Below are 19,878 nucleotides of genomic sequence, written 5' to 3' on the forward strand. Positions count from 1 at the left end.
GGCAGGGGGGTTTTTGTCGACCAAATTTTATGAAAATTGGCCACAATATTCTTTGATATGCAAAGACCTCCTCCCTCCTTAGCCGTGCGGTAAGACGCGCGGCTACAAAGCATGACCATGCTGAGGGTGGCTGGGTTCGATTCCCGGTGCCGGTCTAGGCAATTTTCGGATTGGAAATTGTCTCGACTTCCCTGGGCATAAAAGTATCATCGTGCTAGCCTCATGATATACAAACGCAAAAATGGTAACCTGGCTTAGAAACCTCGCAGTTAATAACTGTGGAAGTGCTTTATGAACACTAAGCTGCGAGGCGGCTCTGTCCCAGTGTGGGGATGTAATGCCAATAAGAAGAAGATGCAAAGAATGTTTATTCCAAATTTGAGCCTAGTCAGTCATAAAAAACTCCCCTGCCAATAATAGAACAAAACCTGTCAAAGCCGTCATTCCCCCTACGCGTTGCAAGATAAAAATAAATAATGACGTGAAGTTTATTGAATATATTACGCCGTTCGATAGGAAATGATCATAGTCAACTGTGCAAATCAGTATTTTTATTTTATTAGGAATTTTGTGTAGTGAAAGATTAAAATTATTTTAATTAATAAATATAATTTTATAAATTAATTAAACATAATAATTAATAATTAATAATAATAAATATCGCTTGTCCCGAGAAATTATAATTTCAGTGTGTCAATTTGAGACTGATACCAAAATACAGTGAGTAAATGGAATTCAGCCACACGATTGCAAACGTTTTTTAAGGTTTATTAAGAACAAGCCTTCCGGAATCCAAATTGAAATCTACGTTTTCAAGGGAGCACCACTCAAATCGGAAGCAATGCACAACTGTTTTTCTGTTTATTTCAGCTTTGCTGCGTCGAAATATTAAAAATGACGGTTGTGCGTTGCTCTCGTATTGAGTGGTGTGCCCTTGAAATTTAGTTTTGTATTCCGGGAGGCTTATCCATGATCCTTCCGAGACTCGCAGCGTTGTAAAAAGTACAACACCATCGAAAAAAAAGCACGCTTGTCGTTACCAAGAGCGGCGGGACTGCGGGACTGCGTGACTGAACCTGGGCTATGCGCGTCCCGGATGGTTAAAGTTCTGAAAGCTGCTCCAGGAATTGATTCGTATTCCTTCAGGAATTCCACCAGAAGTTCCTCCAGGAATTCCTCCCGGAGTTCTTCCAGGAATTCCTCCCGGAGTTCTTCAAGGAATTCCTCCGGAATTTCCTCCAAGAATTCCTCCGAAATTTCCTCCAGGAATTCCTCTGGAAGTTCCTCCAGGAATTCCTCCGGAAGTTCCTCCAGGAATTGCTCCGGAAGTTCCTCCAGGAATTGCTCCGGAAGTTCCACCAGGAGTTCCTACGGAAGTTCCTCCAGGAATTCGTCTGGAAGTTCCTCCAGGAATTCCTCTGGAAGTTCCTCCAGGAATTCCTCCGGAAGTTCCTCCTGGAATTCCTCCGGAAGTTCCTCCAGGAATTCCTCCGGAAGTTCCTCCAGGGATTCCTCCGGAAGTTCCTCCAGGAATTCCTCCAGAAGTTCCTCCAGGAATTCCTCCGGAAGTTCCTCCGGAAGTTCCTCCAGGAATTCCTCCGGAAGTTCCTCCAGGAATTCCTCTGGAAGTTCCTCCAGGAATTCCTCCAGAAGTTCCTCCAAGAATTCTTCCGGAAGTTCCTCCAGGAATTCCTCCGGAAGTTGTAACGTTCTTTGGTTATTCTAATTTTTTTATCCACAATTATAGATATACTAGCTTTATGTACCCGGCCTTGCTCGGAATTGCCAGTTTGGTTTGCAGTTTTCTTTTAAAATCGGAAAATGATAAAACCAATTGGTCAACAGGGTAATTGTGTTTACCAGGGACGGGAACGGTTGACATTTCTTTTTATCATTCATTCTGCCACGCAGTCACAGAAAAACAAAACCACGGCAGCCGCAGCAGCAGCCACGACCAAGCAGACGACAGTCAGCACATGATTTTATTATTTTCTCTCCCCATAATTAATGTTTCTGTACGCTCATTTCACGACGTATGACTGTTTTAGGTGGTAAATGATTATTTCATTATGCCTTGGTCGTTTTAGAGACTAGAACTAATGAATTAGTACCAACGGCTAGCATTCTTTCTAGGCTTTGCACCACAGGCAGTTAAACTCGATTTTGTTCTGTTCGCGCTGCGCACGAACCAAAACAAAAAAAATCTCATGCAAATGCTGACCGCACCGACGGCTCGACTATCACGCAGCAGCAAAAAAACAGTTTGCCTCATCGACAAAAAAATGTCACAATGAGGCGTACATTTTTTTTGGAAAACGGTTTCGGTTTGTGCGGGGTGTGAAATTTGACCGGATAAAATGTAAACATTCGCATAATCACAGTGTTTTACTGTACATTTCCCAACACTGGTGTTTACTTTTCCATATTTTATCATTTGATTAAAGGAAGGCTTTTAGAAACACTGACTGATTTTGAAGAAGGGATCGTGGGTTTGAAAAGCCTTATTCCAGGCAAACGTCTTTTTCTAAAGAAGAAAAAACATCCATCGATGCCATATTCCGTGCAAACGCATATTTTCAAAGAAGGGATGACACCCACCATTGCCTTATTCCGGGCAAATGCCTACTTTTAAAGAAGCAACACATCCACCATTCAGAAGGAAACACATTAATCATTGCCTTTCACTGGGCATACCATTATTCCGATAAAGGGTAACAATTATGATTGTTTTATACCCAGCAAATGCTTGCTTCCTATGCAAGATTTTTCTGATGCTGTTCTTAATTATCCCAAATGTCCTTCATGTCGAATGACCTTAGGCCAAATAGTGTTATGTTAATGGCCTGCATTAACTGCAAAAATGACATTCAGGGATATGTCATTTTCAGAGAAATGTACTAAATAAGAGGTATTTTAAATTAAGTCGTTTTCTAAACAATACCCAACCCCAATAACCTCCCCCCCTCCCATTCCAAAAGTTCCTTCCAGCCTCTATATAATAGTTTCTTTTGGGTAGAGAGATATAATAGTTTCTTTTACGTGTTTACGTGTTTGGTTTGAATTGATAAAAAGGTATACTGAACTGTTCGTTCAATAAATATACAATCCCTCTCATTCAGCTATGACACTTCTATCCAGTCTTCCTTAGATAGATAATATGGGTTCCAAATTTGGTGGACATCGATAAATTGGTTCAGAAGTCATGCTGAATTGCTGAATTTACATTGACTTGATCGTTTGCTAAACAATACCCCTCCCCTCATACCCTCCCTCTTATGTAAAGAGCATTCCTCCTATCGTCGTCTCCTTATGATAATGAATTTGTGTTCCGAAATTGTTTGAAATCGGCCAAGGGGTTCAGAAGTTACACTGAGTTGATCAATAAGTAAGCAATACTCCTCCTACCAACACCCTCTCTCTTTTCAAAAGAGCATCACTAACCCTCCTATCGTCGTCCCCTAAAAATAAAGAATTTGTGTTCCAAATTCGGTTGAATTCGGCCAAGGGGATCAGAATTTACACTGAGTTGATCGATAACTAAGCAATACCCCTACCCCCACACCCTCCCTTTTTTCCAAAGAGCATGCTTATCGTCCCCTCCTTAAAATAAAGAATTTGTGTTCCAAATTTGGTTGAAATCGGCCTAGGTGTTCAGAAATTACACTGATTTGATCGATAACAAAGCTAAACCCTTCCCCCACACCCTCCCCCTTTTTCAAAAAGCATGCTTAACCACCCTATCGTCCCCTCTGTAGGATAAAGAATTTGTGTTCCAAATTTAGTTGAAATCGGCCAATGGGTTCAGAAGTTACACTGAGTTAATCGATAACTAAGCAATACAGCTCCCCCCACACCCTCCACCTTTTTCAAAGAGCATGATCTTCCCCCCATCGATCCCTTCTCAAGATAAAGAATTTGTGTTCCAAATTTAGTTGAAATCGGCCAAAGGGTTCAGAAGTTACACTGAGTTGATTAATAAATAAGCAATGCCCCTCCCCCACACCCTCCTCCTTTTTCAAAGAGCATGATCTACCCCCTATCACCCCCTTCCTTAGATAAAGAATTTGTGTTCCAAATTTGGTTAAAATCGGCCAAAGGGTTCAGAAGTTACACCGAGTTCATCGATAACTAAGCAATACCCCTCCCCTCACCCCCCTCTCCCTTTTTCAAAGAGCATGCTTAACCCCCTATCGTCCCCTCAGTAAGATAAAGAATTTGTGTTCCAAATTTAGTTGAAATCGGTAAGGGGTTCAGAATTTACACTGAGTTGATCGATAACTTAGCAATACCCCTCTCCCCACACCCTCCCCCTTTTCCAAAAAGCATCCCTAACTCCCCAATCGTCATCTCTCAAGGATAAAGAATGTGTGTTTCAAATTTGGTTGAAATCGGCCAAAGGGTTCAGAAGATACACTGAGTTGACCAATAACTAAGCAATACCCCTCCCCCCACACCCTCCCCCTTTTCCAAACAGCATCCCTAACTCCCCTATCGTCGTCTCTTTAAGATAAAGAATGAGTGTTCCGAATTTGGTTGAAATCGGCCAAAGGGTTCAGAAGATACACTGAGTTGACCAATAACTAAGCAATACCCCTCCCCCCACACCCTCCCCCTTTTACAAAGAGCATCTCTTACCCCCCTATCGTCGTTTCCTTAAGATAAAGAATGAGTGTTCCAAATTTGGTTGAAATCGGTCAATAGGTTCAGAAGTTATGCTGGAAAATACATACAAACATACATACAAACATACAAACATTGAGTTTTATATATATAGATAGATAGATAGATAGATAGATTTATATTATAAACTATAAAACAAGTAGATACCGTCAAAATAGGTTTAATAATTATATGAACCGTTTACATAACAACCTATGAAATATTGCCATAAAATGAAAGCTTTGGAGCAAGTTTTGTTCTAGGATTTAAGACAGATGTCTCATGAACTTAGTTGAAGTAAATAAACGGATATAAATGGGCGAACGCTGTTTGGTATTGGTAAACGACAAAAAGGTAGTCCTTAGATTTTAGGTTCTTGAACTTTTCTTTATGCTAGATCGGATCACTTTACGTTACGTCGGCTGAAGAACAGAAGTGAATCTCGGTGACCTTTACCTTTTTTTCCATTTATTGAAGTTTGAGAGATACGTATCACTAGGGGTGAACACTCTGTTCTCTGAGCAGTTTAAAACTATTTATAAGCGTCCAACAAGACGCTTTTTTTTACACGATTCAAGTGCGTTGACCCATCCGTCGGCCATCTTGCGCTGGTGTCCGCATACGTTAATTCGATCGCTCGTCCTGGCCCGCCATTCGTTGGCAGCTAAACGGAGTGCGAGGGACCGCTGGCCTTCCTGCGTACGGTTTACGTATGATCGGGTAGCGTACCAGCACCGCCGACAGCCCCCTCTCCGCATCTATAGATCGGCCGTAAAGGACTTGAGCCCGGGCCGCCGCCGTTACGTTCCGGTCGGTAGGCACTACGCTCCGTGCCACTGTGAATGCCCAGAACATCGCATGCCATCCTAGCCCCCGGTTGACGAACCGCTGGTAGCACCGAGAGCGTAACCCAAACCCTGCGCAGGTTAGTCTACACCCATGGCCATGATTACACACACACAACATTGACACATACACTTACACCTATGTTTAAGAAAAAATGAATGAATATAAAACTATATAAATGAATTCACACTAGATTTGTCATTAATACGACCATAGCCCTGAGGTAACTAGTCCGCCCGGGTGATCGTTTCTCTCTCTCTCTCTCTTGCGAGCACGTGTAGAATTTTTCACTTTTCAGTGCGTCTACCTCTGCTACGTCGTTTCCGATTTGTTGAACATCCCTTTTTAGCGTTTACCTAAAAAAAACCGTTCCCCTGAGAATTCCACTCATGCACATAAACAGTATAGTCGGGCAACATAAAACACACGACCAGTGGTCTCTCATTTATGAGAGTGGCGCTTAAACCACTGAGTTTTCGTGCAATTAATTAAGAATAGCGAAAGGAACTGTGTCCCATCCCAAGACGTCGAAGACCCAAGGAGTGTACATTAATCTTCTTAGCAAAGTCACTCCCAACGATTGATCAATTATATTACCCCTTGAATGTGAAACGGTTGGTACGGCTGTCCCCGTTTCTTCCTTTCGTAGATTCATAACTCTTCATTGATCATGTTATTTACTACTAAATAATCTGATTGCCGGGGAGTTATGGATTATCTCCCAAATTCAAGCCTGCACGGTGGGCCTGGCCGTTTTAATACTTGTGTCATATTTACAATATGCTGCAAATATTAATGCAGACAAGAAAATGCTCGGGAATACAACCGACATTTCCAGGATGCTTTTCAATACTGGCTGTGCATGTGCTAAGACAAGACAAGACAAGACAAGACAATAGCGAAAGGAACGGTTACAAAGTTCCTCCAGGAATTCCTTCGGAAGGACCTCCAGGAATTCCTCCTGAAGTTTCTCCAGGAATTCCTCCGAAAGTTCCTCCAGGAATTCCTCCGAAAGTTCCTCCAGGAATTGCTCCGGAAGTTCCTCCAGGAATTCCCCCGGAAGCTCCTCCAGAAATTCTTTCGGAAGTTCCACCAGGAATTCTTTTCGTAATTCCTTCAAAATTTCATTAGGAATTCCTTCAGAAATTCTTAAATTAATGTTTCAGGATGTTTGCTCAGGAAATCCCCGATAAGTCCTGTAACTTCTTAAAAAATTACTCATAGAATTTCTCCTGAAGTTTTATCTGAAGTTCCTTCAAAAACTTCTCCAAGAACACATAATAAAATACTTCGCAAACTCTTCAGAAATTACCAAAATTCACATGGAATTCCTCTTAGCCCTTATCCCGGTAATTCTTCCGGAAAATTGTGCAGGAGTGCTGGAAGAGTTCCTTATGGAAATTAAATTGCTAAATCTAGATCAAGAAAATCTTACGCGCATTTCCCTGGACATTATTCCAAAAATTCCTACCCAAAATTCCTCCAAGGGTTCTCCCGGAAAGTCGTTACAAATAATTTATTCTTGAAATTATTTCTCCGGATATTTATTTAGGAATTCTTAGGAACTCCTTCAATATATCCTTCAATAATGTCCCGGCAATTCTTACGGAAACTTATCCAGAATTTCTCTTCAAAACTCCTTCGAAATATGTGATAATACTCTGGAAACTCTCCTGCTTTTTATCAGAGACTTCCTTAGAAATTCTAAGAAAGTTCTATCAAAAAATCCTACAAGAATATCCACGAGAATTCCTTCAAGAACTCTTCCATATATATCTATATATGTTCTCTTGGGAATTTCTCTAGAAAATTCCTCAAGAAACTGCTCCGGGAAATTCCGTTTTATGAACAATTCATGACGGAATTTTTGTAGGAATATCCGAAGGAGCTCATAAAAGATTTTGATGATCAATGCATGAAGTATTTCTTGAAGAAATTCACAAAATCAATCCTGGTTCGAAACTCAGACCTTTTTTTTATATAAATTCTTAAATTAATTTCTAAAGAAATTTTCGAAGGAATTCTTTACAGAGGTTCTGTCGACATTCTATAAATAGACTTTTTAGCTTAGATCCACAGTACGGAAAACCGATGGAAGTTTTGATTTTATGGGGAAAACCCAGATTAATCCACCTAGCAGTGATGGTGCCTTTCTCGTTTCTTTCGAGTGAGTAATTTCTACGCACTTTTGGTGAAAAAAAAAGTATTTTGACCATAACTTCTGAGCCTATAGTCCGATCCGTCCAATTTTCAACAAGAAACAATGGGACCGGATTCTGTACCGAATGCAACTTCTTGCGAGCAAATCGGCTGAGGGTACATATGTGACTAAAATGAGTGAGATTTTGAAAAATGTATTTTGGCCATAACTCCGAATCCCGCCAATTTTCAATACGAAACAATGGGACAAGATTCCGCGTCGAATGCAATTTTTTTGCGAGAAAATCCGTTAAAGATAAGTGCCAGAAAAATGAGTGAGAATTTTGTACGTGTTTCTTATGTAAAATAATTAATTTTGGCCATAATTCCGAAGCCCATAGTCCGATTAGGCCAATTTTCAATACGAAATAATGGGACAAGATTCCGCGTCGAATGCAACTTGTTGCGAGCAAATCGGTTAAGGATAAGTGCCCGAAAAATGAGTGAGATTATTTTGTGCACCTACATACACACACATACACACGCTCACACAGACATCACCTCAATTCGTCGAGCTAAGTCGATCGGTATATAACACTATGGGTCTCCGGGACTCCTATCAAAAGTTCGTTTTTGGAGCGAACATATAGCCTTTACGTATACTTAGTATACGAGAAAGGAAAAAAACGGCTGTGTTCGGAATATGAGTCATGTTCGGGATATGTATCAAAACGGTACTATATTTTTTCAAGAATGTGGGAGTCTAAAGAAGAAAAAGATTTATTCCAAATGTTGTGGAAGTTTGTATGGTAGTCAAACACCATTAACTGCTTTATATTAGTGATATTTTGGCCTCTTTAAAGAACTTTTCTCGATACATTTTATAATGAGCGAGAAAGGCATCATCACCGCTAGGTGGATTAAGCTGGTTTTTTTAGAATTTTCAGTTAAATCTAAGGCAATTGCTTATTTCCAGTTTAGTTATAACGCAATTACTCTCTATGTCTTGCGTTTCAATTACGGTGCGGTATTATGCAATTTCCAGCGCATTCTCATATTCACACCCAATTGGTTTCGATTTCCACACTTCCGTCTGTTCCACCAATTCATTCACCAGATAACGGTCACAGGGCAGGTCAGATTTCCCGCGCGACTGACGTCATCGATTTCGTCCTCGAGATTGTCCTTACCCAGTTGCCGCAAGCAGGAAGCGGAATATGGTGCATGCGCGAACAATTCGTGAATAAGGTGGCTCGTTGGAGGTGTTGGCCGCCGTCATCGTGGTTCAAGTTGTATGAATGGAGATGCACTCCCGGTAAATACATAATGCATGCATACATAGTGTGCAACGCGCTGTGCTGGTCCAGGGTGTGACCTAGTTCGGTGTCGATGAACTTTTACTATCCGTCGAATGGGGATTACATAGGGATATTAATGAAAGTTATTAAAGCTTATTGAATCGGAGGTATTTATAGAAATCCATTATAATCAGATTGGGAATGGATGTACACCTATGTTTTAGCAATTAAATCGTTTGGCAAGCACACGGTTTATTGAATCATTCTAGCTTTGAAGCAATCACATTAATGATAATGATTGTGCAACCTAAATTAAGGAGTATAAAATTATTGCAAAAGGCATATGGCAAACAACCTGTTCAGAACATTCCAAAGTTGTTGAATAAATATGTTGGTGAAGATTTGATTTTTGGAACAAAATACTACTAATCTACTAATCTACTAATCTTGTTTCGTCAGTTAAATATATATGGAGCGAATATGTGTTTTGGTAGCTTTAGCTTTATACTTCGTGAGGCACTTTCATCTAAAATGAAGAGCATATGAACCATCTATCGGTTGTTCTCCACGGACAGGAAACCTGGAAAAATGCTTTTGGATGTTTTATGAGTACTTCACAGATCAATCCGGCCTTAGTTTGAGAATAAATATGCGCCCAATCGGGAAAGTGTTGTGTATTATTTGGCAAAATATCCGTTTAACACTGTCGGCGCCAGCCATAGTTATTTGATGGGACTCCACTTGGTGCAAGATCGTTGCCTTTGAGAACAATAACGTGCTTATGGCGAGTGATGCCCTATATCTGGCTCGTCAAGTGCCGTTAAACCATGTGACAGTCAAACGATGAATTGACCGAATAACATAGTCAACCTGATGACTTCTTCGGCCGTATCGGCTGTTGAGACAAATGTCTTGCAACCATATTTTGGTCATACAGCCATTTAGTATTTTGGTATTCGGTCAAAAGATTCTTCGTCAAACAGCTTACGGTCAAATTGATCCTTTCCTCATCGGGATCCATTCAAAAGCGAGAAGCTTTTTGGCCGAAAGGTGTACGGCCAAATATGTCATTTAGCTGAAACATCATTAGGGGACTCCTTTCTGGCCTTAATAGCTGAAAACCATATTTGGCTGATCTGACTGTTTGGACGAAAGAAATTTGACCAAATTTGGCTCAAACGGATGTGACCATCACGATCATCATAATTGTTTGGCCGTATGAGTCATTTGGTCGAAAAATCGTTTTACTGAAAAAGTAATTTATGATTGTTGGTCGACCAAATCGTTCAACCCAGGGGGAGAAGGCGGAGCACTGAATAACTACCCCGACATGTGCTGGTTCTAAAATGTAAACAAGAGTATTCATTCTCTACCACTTTTTTGTTATGACGAGGCAATTTTTATGCACACTTTTGTTTTCGATATTTTATCAAAATTAAACATTCAATCATGCAGCAATTTAACGATGTGGTATGCTTGAGATACCTGCTTGATTAAAGACACTCGAAAAAGAATTTATTTGCAATAACTAACCGAATATAGAAATTAACGATTGCGCCCTAACACTGGTTCTAAGCTTCGATGCAGAGTACACGTGCTTTGTTCGCCAGTGACAGGCGTATGGGGCCCTTGATTCAACCGAACAGGTCTAGATCTTAGCTACCACATATTGGGTGAAAAGCAAAGTGTGTGTGTGTGTGTGTGTGTATCTTCAATCTAAACCACACTGCACAGTGGTGCGTTTGGCTAAAATCGTGAACTTTTTATTTTACCACTTCAGGGTGTTATTTTTCGACATTGTGTCTTTGGGAATAAATTTTAGAAAAATATTGCGCATCGAATGACGAAAAGTTGTAGTTCTAATTTTAGCCACAGGTGGCGCTGCAAAATGTAACTTCTTTAATAAACGATTTTTAAATATGGTGTCTTTGGCAAAGTTGTAGTGTAATTTATTATGAATTTTATTGCTGAAGACACCGAGTGTCCATCTATCATTGTTTTTGAAATACGGGCGTTTTTTATGGACAGACCCTAAAAAAACAGTATTTAAAGATATTTTCGAAACTAACAGTTTCAGGTCAATACAATGATCTACAAAAATGTATATATAATCAAAATAGACCACTTTCTGGAAGAAACCAGGGATGTTTTTTGCAAACATGACTTGTTATCGGCGATTTAGGGTCGAAAATAGTGATATTTGAAGACTTCATATGCAACAGAGGGGCAAATTGGGGCAAGGAAATCCCCACAGGGTTTAAAATATCTGGTCTGTAGTTTCATATGCATATAATTATGTCTGTCTCCACGTGTATCCAAACAAGTATTTCTAAATTTCATAAATCGACATTTTCAACTGATATTTATATAATAATTGAGATTTCACCACACTGCATACCACGCTGTTGAATGTTAATGTCAAAAGAAGTGCAGCGTGAAGCTATTTTTTTGTTCTCTTCATCCAATCATTTCACACAATGCAATTCTGACGTCATACGCTACTAGGAATGTCGTAAAATCCCGAATAATCGATTAGTAACTAATCGATTAGTAACTAATCGATTACTCTTTATTCTTGTCGATTATTGAATCGATCCATCGTTGGGTAGTAATCGATTTAAAATTAATCGATTATCACAACGATGAATCGATTAATCGATTAATTTGCGACTTCTTAGAGATGTCGTTAATTCCCGATTAATCTATTAGTAACTCATCAATTATTCTCGATTCTTGTCGACTATTGAGTCGATTAACCGTTGGTAAGTAATCGATTCAAAATAATTCGATTATCTCAACGATTAATCGATTAATTGAAATGTATGTATATGATAGCACCTGAATGCTGGCAGTTGGTGTGTAGAAAACCAGCAACTGCTTGGGATTCATTGTTAATGTTAAGGTGTCAACTCATTCATTCTCTCGCTTAGCGTTATAGAGATGTCGCAAATTATTCGATTACTTCGATTAATCGATTCATCGTTGTGATAATCGATTCATTTTAAATCGATTATTACCCAGCGATGAATCGATTCAATAAGAATAAAGAGTAATCGATTAGTTACTAATCGATTATTCGGGATTTTACGACATCCCTAGTAGCGTATGACGTCAGAATTGCATTGTGTGAAATGATTGGATGAAGAGAACAAAAAAATAGCTTCACGCTGCAGTTCTTTTGACATTAACATTCAACAGCGTGGTATGCAGTGTGGTGAAATCTCAATCATTATACACCCAGGTTTTTTTTACACGGTTTGGTTTTGGTCGTTTAAGACCTTTAGCGTCAATGAAGCAATGAGTTAACCCCACGAAAAAATTCACAAAAAATCAAAGAAAATTCAGGGGGTATTTACAAAGCTGTGAAAGTTCAGGTTAACCGAGAAATTAATGAATTCCAACCGTGTAAAAAAAAACCTGGGTGTATAAATATCAGTTGAAAATGTCGATTTATGAAATTTAGAAATACTTGTTTGGATACACGTGGAGACAGACATAATTATATGCATATGAAACTACAAACCAGATATTTTAAATCCTGTGGGGATTTCCTTGCCCCAATTTGCCCCTCTGTTGCATATGAAGTCTTCAACATCCCTGGTTTCTTCCAGAAAGTGGTCTATTTTGATTATATATACATTTTTGTAGAACATTGTATTGACCTGAAACTGTTAGTTTCGAAAATATCTTTAAATACTGATTTTTAAGGGTCTGTCCACAAAAAACGGCCGTATTTTAAAAACGATGATAGATGGACATTCGGTGTCCTCAGCAATAAAATTCATAATAAATTACACTACAACTTTGCCAAAGACACCATATTTAAAAATCGTTTATTAAAGAAGTTACATTTTGCAGCGCCACCTGTGGCAAAAATTGGAACTACAACTTTTCGTCATTCGATGCGCCATATTTTTCTAAAATTTATTCCCAAAGACACCGATGTCAAAAAATAACACCCTGAAGTGGTAAAATAAAAAGTTCACGATTTTAGCCAAACGCACCACTGTGCACTGTCTGGCAGTGATATTACCCAGAGTAACAATCTGTGAGAAGTTAGAAATTGGTTAGGGTCTGTTAGTTATGTTACGGCTCGAAAACATAACCATTTTTGTGCTTTTATGCTGATTCCATTTTTTCTTTAAATTTTGACAGTTCTTTTTGTTTCACTCCGCCGGCCGGCTTCGGTCGGTGCACAGATACCGACCGAAAAAGTAAAATTTATTTCACGTGTTTGTTTCTCGTGGTTTCCCAGCGCTTCTTCGACCGAATTAACTTTAAAATAAAACTTACGAGGATAAATGAAGCTCAGCAATGCAACTATCATCACTAAGTGGTAAGTAAGATTGGATCCAAATAGTCAGGAAAGAGGAACTAACTTCTGGAAGTGTTTTGTTTTAGGTATTTGGCAAGGCAAAAGTCCTGCGGACGGCGGAAACAAACATACGCCTAGTGAATAAGCTGAGCAGGAATGTTATTGCTGGCGATTCATTTTTAAATGATCACAATGAATCATACGAGACGCTCGAATTTAATTTGTGTCTGGAGAAGATCTACGCTGGTTTGCCATGATGAGTGTTCAGTCTGGGGTGAGAAGGACGATGATTTAGACAAAATAGTTGAATTGAGAGTGAGAATTTCCACACCCTGAATCAAACAGAAGAAATCGATTTGAGCAAGTTCATCGACGAGTGTCACTATGCAATAAGCAATGCAAAACAATTCAGCCATTTAGTTACAAACGAACATAACAGTGATTTTGATCCGGTATCGCTCCGACTCTTGCCCATTCAGGATCAGCGTAACGGTTCGAGAAGTGAAAATCAAGTGTTCAAAGACTGCCAGGCGGTTTTTGAATAATTTGTTAATATATTTTGGTAATCTGGGAGATGAGGGGCCCTCCTTAGCCGTGCGGTAAGACACGCAGCTACAAAGCAAGACCATGCTGAGGGTGGCTGATCAAAAATGGTCAAAAATCAATTGAATACATTTATGAATAAAAAAAACTTCCCGTTGATTTTGTTTGGTATTTCATTTACATCCCACTGTCATTCGAGGTAGTTTGGTTATGTATTTTCACGATTTTCACAAGTACATAATCATTCTGCCATGAATGGCAGCTGGATGTAAATAAATCAGCATAAAAGTCTTTTTGAAATAACCCTAACAATACCCTAACCGCCCACTGCGAAACATAACTAACTTCACTCTAAAGTTAGACTAACATGTTAGATCGAATCATGCAACAAACATAAACATACCTAACAAAAATGTTGCAGATCTGTCTAATTTTAGTCTCATTTTACCCTAAAGTTAGAGAGAATATTAGAGTAACTTTCTAACAGGTTACACTCATATTAGGGTCAAGTTAGAGTAACCTTGTTTGCTGGGTATGGAAGGAAGCTGTCTGTAATGAAGTCAGCTTCAGCCCGGGATTTGGAAGGTGTTGGCTCTACTCCAGCTATAGTGGCCCATTTAAAACTGCCTGGTAGCTCACGTCCAGTCCGAAGTCACTTTCACTTACAATTATCCCCGGCTGTTTATGCTACCATTATCAATTGGATAATGGAACCATAAACAAACTTCCGGATTTTTAAATCTAGCGCGCATTTAGTTTTGGAATCATATAAAAACCCAGATTAATCCACCTAGCGGTGATGGTGCCTTTCTCGACCTTCGTAAAATGTATGTGCTTGAAAATAGATGAGCTAGTAGCTAGGAGTAAAAACAGACAAATTTCTTTGTCCGTTCTATGAAAATCAGATTATTTATGGCAAAGATATTGTAGATCCAGTTGAAAACCGAAAATCATATTTTGTCCCATTCCCGGATGTCGCGACTGCATCGCGAGTGGTGCCCGACTATGGCACAGTTGCGCACTACTCGCGATGCAGTTGCAACATCCGGAGATTGTCGCGAAACCTCGGTTTGGTTTTCAGCTTGATCTACAATATGCTAATAAGAATTTCGACATTTTTGTTTCCTTTTTCAATCTTTTTGACGTACATACCCCTGTTTTATTTTACCCAGTCATATATTTTAAGGATATCACTTTTGGATGTAAATTGAACTGAAGCTCCGACTACACAAAAAGAAAACGAAAAAGTCATTCCCATTAAGGCTCGCAATATCGGAGGGCAATATTTGTTATGATATAAATCTCATGACCGTCTTTCTACCAAACTCCCGTATGAAGAGGAAGGGAAGTGTATCAGTGTGGAAGCATCCGATAGTTCGTTTTCGGAAAGAAATTATAGCCTTTCGGTACAACTTTGTTGCACAAGAAAGGCAAAAAGTATTTTGGCCATAATTTCAAAGGTAATAGTCCAATCTGGCCAACTTTCTAAATAGAACAGGATTCCGCATCTAATGCAATTTGTTGTGAGTAAATCGGTTGAGGGTAAGTCCATTAAAAGTCAGCTAGACTTTTTACTCGCTTTTTATAACACATAGTATATTTTGGCCATAATTTCTGTGCCCATGGTCCAAATTTTCAATAGAAAACAATACGACAGGATTCCACGTCGAATGAAACTTGTTGGAATTATAGATAGTGGAATATATAGATGAGTGAAGATAAATCCTCTGTCTCCAAACGAACTGTCAAACGTGTCTCCAAACGAGCATGACGTCACGATTTCAATGGAAACGTTAAGGGCTGTGACGTCATATGTGCGTGTGCACGGGCAGAAAAATCGACTCAGCCATGCTTTCGCTCATCTATATATTCTACTATCTATAGTTGGAATTAAATCGGTTGAGGATAAGTTCCAAAAAAGTGAGCTAAACTTTTCGCACTTTTGGTGCGCGCACACACACACAGAGACATCATCGCAGTTCATCGAGCTTATACGTATAGTCGGGCCGCCACCAAACCGGACCGCGCGATTGAGCACTCGCGCTGCGACGCGAGTCGCGACAATTTGAAATATTTCATTAGTAGTGCGCATCATGCACGCATGGATGTACTATCATGCGCACTAATCAGAAATGAGTTGCGACGTCTGATAACTGCAGATATTTCATTTTATTGAAAACAAATTTTCGATTTTCTACTATACACGGAATATATAACACTATGAGTCTCCAGGCCTTCTGTGAAAGTTTGGTTTTGGAGCGAACATACAGCCTTTTCGTAGAAAAAGGCAAAAATGGTGTTTCAGCCATAATTTCCGATCCCATAGTCCGATCTAGCCAATTTTCAATAGAAAACAATGGGACAAGATTCTGCGTCGAATGCAATCTGTTGCGAGCGTCAATAGATGAAGTCTAAGTGCTAAAAAAGTGAGCTTACAATAAATAGTAATTTGACCATAACATCTAAGCCCATAGTCCGATCTGGCAAATTTTCAGTAAGAAAATATGAGACATTCTGCGTCGAATGGAACTTGTTGTGAGCAAATCGGTTGAGGGTAAGTGCCCGAAAAATGAGTGACATTTTTTACGCGATTTTTCGTATGAATTTGTATTTTGGCCATAACTTTCGATCCCATAGTCCGATCTGGCCAAATTCAAATAGGAAACAATGGGACAGGATTCTGCGTCGAATGCAACTTGTTGCGAGCAAATCGGTTGTGGATAAGTGCCGAAAAATGAGTGACATTTTACGCGATTTTTTCGTATGAATTTGTATTTTGGCCATAACTTCTGATCCCATAGTCCGATCTGGCCAATTTCAAATAGGAAACAATGGGACAGGATTCTGCGTCGAATGCAACTTGTTGCGAGCAAATCGGTTGAGGGTAAGTTCCCGAAAAATGAGTGACATTTTTTACGCGATTTTTTCGTATGAATTTGTATTTTGGCCATAACTTCTGATCCCATAGTCCGATCTGGCCAATTTCAAATAGGAAACAATGAGACAAGATTCTGCGTCGAATGCAACTTATTGCGAGCAAATCGGTTGAGAGTGAGTGCCCGAAAAATGAGTGACATTTTTTACGCGATTTTTTCGTATGAATTTGTATTTTGGCCATAACTTCTGATCCCATAGTCCGATCTGGCCAATTTCAAATAGGAAACAATGGGACAGGATTCTGCGTCGAATGCAACTTGTTGCAAGCAAATCGGTTGAGGATAAGTTCCCGAAAAATGAGTGACATTTTTTACGCGATTTTTTTGTATGAATTTGTATTTTGACCATAACTTTCGATCCCATAGTCCGATCTGGCCAATTTCAAATAGGAAACAATGGGACAAGATTCTGCGTCGAATGCAACTTGTTGCGAGCAAATCGGTTGAGGGTAAGTGCCCGAAAAATGAGTGACATTTTTTTTAGTAGTTTTGCGCACACACACACACACACACACACATACACACACACATACACACACACACACACACACACACACACACAGACATCACCTCAATTCGTCGAACTGAGTCGATTGGTATATAACACTATGGGTCTCCGGGCCTTCTATAAAAAGTTTGTTTTTGGAGCGATCATATAGCCTTTACCGTATACTTAGTATACGAGAAAGGCAAAACATATTTAAACAATCTCACCAAATTGATAATCTTCCGGAAAAATGAGCTTACGAAGCGAAGATCACTTCTAGTGTCCACGAACAATTTACTGCACTTTTACAGAGCTATTTTGAGCAATCCGTTATTGATCCATGTATTTCTGATATTATCACACAGCAAGTCACACAGCCACAAATATTTCACAAAAAACATCCCCGTATACAAACTGCACTTCTTCAGATCACTTAAACTTTTTTCTTATAGTACATATGCAAATATAGACATCAAGACATCAGCAGAATCTATTTCTTGCGGGAACGAACAAAAATGTGACAGAAACTTCAAAAGCAACTATCCGCGCGCATGGCTTGCTGTGTTCCATCTCACATATCGGGTGAAATGCAAAATTTTGCAAAAACTGAAGTCTTGAATTTAATAGAACTCATGCTTTGGTTGTGCCCGTTTAGTCTTTTAACTACATGTAATTGATTACGCGCTGTACGTAATTTATTACAAGAAAGCTTCTCTCCCGTGTGCGCGAGCCATTTCAATTGAGATGTCGCAGAAAGCGAAGAGCGTTCCTAGCATCGGAAAAGAAGGGAATTTTATTCCCACTGACGGCGTGGGCATAGTGTTACCAGACGTAGGTACTCTTTTAGGAGTACTCTTTTTAATGCAGAAAAATTACGTACTCTTTTTTTTCAGAGAGAAAGGTTATATGTACTCTTTTTAAATATTATTAGTACCAATTTATTTTCAAACTTAACATTGCAAAGTGAATCCATTTTTTTGCACAAATAAAGTAGGCTGAGATTGTGTATGTCACTATTTGAATTGAAAGAATTTATTATTTTCATAATATTTAATTTGTTTAACTGTTCCTGGCAACACCGAAATTGAAGATAGATCGCTAGTTTTATTTTCGCGAAATTTGGATATAAAAAATTTGGAAAACCAGCACGATAACATCAAATACCATCGTCGGGGGTGAGGATGGGTCACTGCTTCAAGTACTTAGAATTCTTGTAGAATAGGTTGAATGTACCCGAGGGCAAAAAGGGCACTTTGATGAAAATTTGTTTCGGATCAACCTTTTCTTCTGTAAAATTATGGTTCTGAAAAGGACCGATTTATTTTCAACAATGCGCCTTCCCAATTAACTGCAACAAAACCAGCTTCAAAACCATGCGAGAAAACTTGGCACTGGAGTGCCGCTGATGCCGACGATAGCCACTCAATAGTTTCCGCTCAACCGCTACAGATGCAGAAACCACTGCCATCGATGCTGGGGCCGCTACCCAACGCCAACGTTTTGTCCGCTCTCCGTGACCTGACCACTCACCATGGATCGTCGAACAGAAATAACGCGCGAGCGCGAAACATGGGTCTTTTTATACTCAGAGAAAATGAAACGGTGGTTACTTTGATTTCTTAAATGAAAGTGAAATTGGTCTTAGTTAAAGGTATTTTTTTTATTTGAAAGTTCAGATTTTCTCGATTCAATTGTGAAATTAAAAATTCTACCATTCAACCTGAAAACTGTAGAACTGTTAAATTACCATCGATAAAGCATTTGACAAAAGAAAAAAAAAAACAGTTCCCAGTTTGATAGACAAGGAACGAAAAAGAAAGATTTTTCCGGTCGGAGTGATCAATTTTGTTTTGTTCGGTGGTGTTGAGTATTCTATTTAATTCAGGAAAGTTGAAGCCTCAAGGTGTTTAACAAATTGAAAACTGGTTGGGAGTGATCCAAAATGCTAACGAGCCCTCACAAATGCGCTTTTTTGGAATTTAGGACTGCATACCAGGTTATAATACGTCGATGAAAATGTCAAGGTCTCAGAAGTGGCACTGTCTATCTTACGGAATCAGAGGGTAAAATCTGTAAATCAAATCTGTAAAAAGTATCAGTAGAACGGAAGTACCGGTGTCGCGGTATGCACTAAATAATTCCAGCCATCAGAAACAGTGACCAACTCCACAGTGTGCTTTAATGATGAGTACGAAGTTTGGCGCTGCTTTCGTGGGCTGAAATCAATGCACATCATAGTAAATACATACTTATGTAAGATTTCTGCTTTCTTTTTACAGATAATTTGCGGAGTTTGTAACTGACGGGATTCCTAACGTGCGCACCTTGAAATGTTGCTAAATTATTCTGTTGAGGTGGCTACCTTGACAAAAGTTCTACGCACGATTTGTGGACTAAAAACATCCTAGAAATCTGTAATAATGAAATAATAAAAGAAGAATAACTGTTCACATATATTTGAAAGGAAAAGGGGTGAGGATTTTTGGGCTAACGAATCATAATTTTCGAAATAAAAATACTTTACTCTCATTTTTCACAATGTATAACTATTTGGATTTGATAGTTCTACAGTTTGGCTTGAGTATTCAAACTTTTAATTTCAGATTGGTACGCAGCTTTTAAACCATGGTTGTCGTAAAAATTTGCGAACTTTTG

General features: G+C 39.2%; 1 long non-coding RNA gene across 1 annotated transcript in view; it reads left to right on the forward strand.

The window, feature by feature from the left end:
- LOC134214775 (uncharacterized) overlaps positions 1-19,630 on the forward strand; it is a 43,241-nt gene extending 23,611 nt beyond the window's left edge. Inside the window, exon 3 of the long non-coding RNA XR_009979908.1 lies at positions 19,503-19,630. This is a non-coding gene — a long non-coding RNA (uncharacterized LOC134214775). The remainder of the gene's footprint in view (positions 1-19,502) is intronic.
- Positions 19,631-19,878: the final 248 nt, after the last annotated feature.

This window comes from Armigeres subalbatus, chromosome 2, assembly GCF_024139115.2.
Source record: "Armigeres subalbatus isolate Guangzhou_Male chromosome 2, GZ_Asu_2, whole genome shotgun sequence".
Lineage (NCBI taxonomy): Eukaryota > Metazoa > Arthropoda > Insecta > Diptera > Culicidae > Armigeres > Armigeres subalbatus.